Genomic DNA, 5,906 nt, shown 5'->3' with positions numbered 1-5,906 from the left:
GTTCAGAAACCAGCATCATCAGAACGACAATCAGGAGCCCTGAGCAATCTGTAGAAACAGAAGAATAATAATCTTTCTTTGGGACTAGGGAGGCGAGCTTTCTCTGGTCCTTGCCTGGCTTTGGCTGTGGGTCCCCACTCTCTCTCGCAATGACCATTAGGATCACTCCAGTAACCCCTCAAAACAAACAAACATACATACAAACAAACAAAAAATCTAGAATGGACAGACAACAACAAGGAAAGCTTAGAATCAGACAGGAAATGCTCAGTGGGGATTCACTCATACCTCACTCATACCTCACTAGATGGGACACAAAAGTTAGTTATGCCTCACTGGGGTATTGGGGATTTCTCTGCACACCCCTCCAAAAAAACATATACTGTATCTAAACTGATGACACATGTCTTGCTAGAGTTATAAGCCAGTTCAGACCATCCAAAAAACAACCAAGTTCAGCAAAATCATGCTTCAACACTACAAATAGCTAATACTAAAATGAAAATAGACACGAGACAGCTGAGTAGTAATCTATAGCCATTTTGAGGTGTATAGAACATGGTTGAATATAAACCAAAACTGAAATGTCTATGAAGAAGTCTATGAAGAAGGGTGCAGTTGAGAACCTGCATTTTCCTATTAACATATTGGTTAGGGCCCAGCAGCGTGGCCTAGCGGCTAATGTCCTCATCTTGAATGCCCCGGGATCCCATATGGGTGCCGGTTCTAATCCTGGTGGCTCCACTTCCCATCCAGCTCCCTGCTTGTAGCCCAGAAAGCATTCAAGGATGGCCCCGAGCTTTGGGACCCTGCACTCCTGTGGGAGATCTGGAAGAAGTTCCTGGTTCGTGGCTTCGGATTGGCATAGCATCGGCCGTTGCACTCACTTGGGGAATGAATCATCAGATGGAAGATCTTCTTCTCTGTCTCTCCTTCTCTCTGTATATCTGAGTTTCCAATAAATAAATAAATATTAAAAAAACATTGGTTAATCAATATCATGTCAATTAATGCCATAATGTTGTAAATTGTTGTTGTTGTTATGTTGGGGCTTTTAATTGATTGGGACGATACTTTGTTGGCTTTACCTTCAGACCAGAGATAGTCTCATGAAGAAATCATTAAACTCACTAGGATAATAAGATGCTGGACTTTATGCTTGGTAAATACTTCCAATGAAAGAACCTTAACTGAATTTGAACTGTGGTAATGCAACAAGGTGGAGAAATCCACCATAGGGAGAGGGTTTGGGGAGGGGTGGGGGGAATCCCAGTGCCTATAACACTGTGTCACATAATGCAATGAATTAAAAATTTTTCTGTTTTGTAAATTTTAGTAGCTGCTTACATAGCTGATCAGGATGGGATGGGTCTAAGGTTAGGGAGAAGTGGGTGTGATCATTGTTTTCAAGGTTTCTATTTTTTTCCATTTCTGGGGCAAGGGGAGGATAGAGGAATAGCCATACTTAGCCTCCCCAACATTCCAGTACTTGAGGATGAGGAAGAGCCACCTGATATCAACCCAAGGTCACAATGGTGCATGTTCTGAAGGTTCTGCCCAGGTGGATGCTATAGTTATGAAATGCTGTTTATCTCGTTAATCTATTGGATGAGGAATCCCTTTCAGTGTCCTTTGGCTGACATCATTGATCTTATAGTCTCCCATCACCCAGATATTTGCTCTTATCGTTTGGCTGGGGTAGTTGTCCATCTGTTCTGTTCTCCATTCTCTGCTATGGTACCAGATGTCCTCTATAGGCCCCAATGAGCTACCATGTCCTCCATGTGCACAATGGTCTGCCGTCTAGCACTTCATTCTCTACACGAGGAGGACCAGTTCTCCTAGGTGGGTGCATGAACCTGAGTGAGGCAACCAGGGCCATGCAACACCAGCTGTCCAAAGCGCTGGTTATCATGGATCCAGCAACCACACCACAGGTGGACCCTGGACCTGGGCCAGGAGACAGAGACCCCTCTGGGTGCCAACCCCTGGGCTCCTGGGTCCAGCACCTGGACCAGGAGACCCAGGGCCAGCCAAACACCCCACCCCTGAGACTCACAGGTTCAGCACCCACTGTGTACGGGGGGCCCAAGGCCCTAGGCTATGTAACCTGGGACCCACGGTATCCCCATTTCTGCGGTTTATAACTCAACACCCACGTTGATTGGTTCAGTGACCTGGACCAGGTGACCCAGATGCCTGAGGCTCTTGGGTTCATCCCACTATGTAGGTGGGCCCAAGGCGCTGGCCCATGTGACCTGGGACATGCCAGGTTCCCCCAACCCTGGTGTTCACAGACATGGCCTTCAAAATGCAGATGGGTTTGGCGACCTGCACTAGGAGACTTTGGATCCTCAGGGTCCTGAAATCCCAGGGCTCATAGATCCAGCACCTACTGCAAGGCAGGCACAAAGACTTGGACCAGAACACCCATGCCCTGATGAACTCCCCAACCCTGGGGCTCATGGACCAGAAACCTACTACATAAATTGGCCCTGGAATCTGGGCTAGGAGACCTAGGTTCAGCTGAACCTCCATTCATGGGGTTTACAGGTTTGACACCTATCGTGTAGCTTAGACCTAGTACCTGGTCCTGGTGTCCCAGCATCCTCCAGGTCTATCCACTGGGACTCACAGACCTTGTATCCACCACTTCCAGCACTTCAGACTGACATGGCTCATCTTTCCTTGGCATCCACCACTGGGTACTTCAGCTGCAGAGTCAGGCCCCAGTCCTGGCTTGAGTGTGAACTGGCTAGTGATGCAACCCAACTCGGCCCCTCGTGCACCCTCATCCTGTTTCTCGGATCTGCCAGTGGATATTATGAACTGGCTTAACCTGACCCACCCCCAACCTGACCCACATGTATGCTAGTGGGTACTGCCACCTGGTCTAGGTTGGGCTGTTTCTTGCCTTGGTTCTTGTGCTTACCTGCAGGGACTGTAACCTGACAAGTGCACCAAATTCCTCTATCTGGTCTCCTCCCAGTGGCAGATCTTTGTGCATACCGGTGGGTCCCTGGCCCAGGTTGACTTTACCCACCTGTTGTCCTGGCAAGGACAGTGTCCTTGCCCAATTGACCCATGTCCTTTCTGGTTCTTATTGTTGGGTGTTGCAGCCCAGCCACACTTGGGTCGTACCCAGACACAGCTCTTACATGGTTCAATGGGAGCTGAGACTTAGCCCAGCCCATTTTATGTCCATGTTATCTCTCATGAATACCAGTGAATGCTGGAGTTTAGCCCAGCCTTACCCTCCTCAGACACAGGCCACAGTCATGCCGAAGGAGGTTAAAACCATGTTCAGCCTAGGACAATGCACCGATTCTGGCACTCACATTCACCAATGGGAATTTCAACCCAGCTGGGGCATCCCCTTAGCTTCCCGACTAGGCCTATTCCCAGCCACAATATTTGCACATGGCAATGGATATTGTTGTTCCATATGGGTGACCCCACATATTGCCCTGTAGATTCTACGCCCAGACCTGATTCACTCACATATTTGTTGACCTCATGGCCCAGCCTCACAGAATATGTTCCCTTTTCTGACAATCTCTGGTAAGTTCCATGTTGTAGCCCTTCAAGTAGAGTGGCTAGAGAAGTGATTCCTCAGTGGACCTAAACCCTAAGGTCCTTGCTGATCCCTAACTGTGCCATCTCTCAGACTCCCTGTAACCCCACACCCCCAAGATCCCAGAACACATTTTGCACACAGGCCATGGGATTGGCTTGGCACTGTTGGTGCATGGGCTGCCAGGCCAGGATCCTCCTAGCACCCACTACATGGCTGGGACAGTTGAGCACCCATGCCTCAACCTAAGCTTCAGACTCACTTAGGTTTTTCTTTAAATAGTAAAATACGTATTACATTCCATTACATGTAAGTACCATATTTTGTCATTCATTAATCAATGGATGGGCACTTAATGTCATTTGCATTAACTTTGCATGTTTTCAAATTTAATTTTTTCTACTGATGACATAGTTGAAGGATATATGCCTGTGTGGGCCATTGATTAGAGTTGGGCATGTTGAGGTACAGAGGAAAGTGGCTGAGATCATTGTTTTCCAATGTTCTTGTCTCTGGGGGAAGGGAGGAGGGTATGAAAGAAGCGGCACCCAGATTCCCAACCACATCAGTACCTGGGATGGGGAATGGCTACCCAATATCATTTCAGGGTCCCTGGTGTGCAGTTTGCTCCAAAGGTACTGCTCAAGTGGTGCTGATAGTTCTGTAATGCTGTTGATTTCATTGTTCCAAAGATGTGAAAATCTTTCCAAGGTCCATTTGCTGACACAGTCTACCTTAGAGTCTTCACCCAAATACTTGCTGTCAAATCTTGGACTGGGAGAGTAGTTCAATTCATTTTACCATGCATGGTATTAGATTTTCTCTGTAGGCCTCAAAGAGCTGTCGTGTGGCACATGTGCATCTGGGCATGCTGTCTACTGCTCAGGCTTCAGAAACCGAGGAGGCCCAGTTCTGACACAGGTACTTGAGTCAGGCCACAGATCCTGTAATTTTCCCCATGTTTGGACTGCTGTCCAGCCAAATGGGTTGTTAAAGAAACCTTGCTGGAGGCAACCAAATAACTGACCCCTGTGTGTGCCAGGCAGTGTAGAGTCTGTGACCATGCAGAGGAGCTCCCCGACCCCTCTATCAGCTTACCTCCTAGGCACAGATCTTGTGCACACCAGTGTATGCTTGGCCCACCTGTCTCGGCCTATCTCCCATACTGGCACATACAATGTCCTTGATTAACCTGCCCAAACTCATTCCAGCTCTTACTGTTGGGTGTTACAGTACAATGGTATCTGATCCACCCCAAGCCCAGCTCTTGCATGGTTTAGAGTATGCCATGATGTAGTCCAGCCTGTTCTACAACCACCCTGGCTCTCATGAGCACCAGCAGGTGCTGGAGCTTAAGCCAGTCTGGCTAACCACAGACCCAGTCCACACCAATGTTGAGGGATGCTGCTGCCATCTCCAGCCCAGAGTGCAGCCCCCATTCTGGCTCTCACGCTCACTGGTGTGAACCTCAGCCCAGCTGGGGTGTCCCTTTAGTTTTTTGACCAGGCCTGCTTCCAGTCACAGATCTTGCACATGCTGGTAGGGGCATTGACCCAACCCAGCATTGCCCATCCAATGTTTTTGCCTTTTACTATTGGATACTATAGCCTGGTCTGGCTCAGCCTACCTCAGGTCCAAGTTTTGCTGGTGGGTGCTGCAGCCTAGCCATGCACAGCCTGCCCCCATCCCTGACCTTCATGCAAACTAGTAGGTGTGAGAGCTTAAGTCAGTATAATCCACATGCCAACCCGGGTCTTACATGTGCCAGTGTGCTAGTGTTTAGCCTGGCCATGCCCAGTCTTCCACCCCAAAGCCAACCCACACACCTTCAGACAAATGGAGCAGTCTTGCCTGGCCTGACCAACATCCAGGCCTCACTTAGCAGCAGGAGCTATAGCCCACCAGGGGAGTTCCCCAAGTTCTCCCACTAGGCCCATTTCCAAATCCAGATCTCATGGGTGTTAGTGGGCTCTAGTCCTGACCAGGCATGGCCCAGTCCTAACTGCAGCCTTGTGTGTGTTTGTGGATGTTTGGGCCCAGCCTGCCTCCACTCCCAATTCTTGTGTACAGTTGTTGGTCCTGCAGTCTGGACCAGCCTGACATGTTCTGAACCCAATACCCTGTGTATCAGAGAGTTCCATGGTTATTTCTAGCTTGGTCCCTCTAGTCCTAGCTTTTGTGTGCACTACTGGGCAAGGTTGATGTTAACTAGCCCAGCTCAGATCTCCCACGTGGATATGGGGGAGTGGTGACCTGGGCAACTCTTTCCTTTTTGTTTTGTTAAATGCAGTTTTTCTTATTATGCCAAAACAAGGCACCATATCCTCTCACC

This window comes from Ochotona curzoniae, unplaced genomic scaffold, assembly GCF_017591425.1.
Source record: "Ochotona curzoniae isolate NIBS_2020 unplaced genomic scaffold, NIBS_Ocur_1.0 contig_4018, whole genome shotgun sequence".
Taxonomy (NCBI): domain Eukaryota; kingdom Metazoa; phylum Chordata; class Mammalia; order Lagomorpha; family Ochotonidae; genus Ochotona; species Ochotona curzoniae.
The sequence above is the reverse complement of the archived record's forward strand: the minus strand, read 5'-3'. Positions refer to the sequence as shown.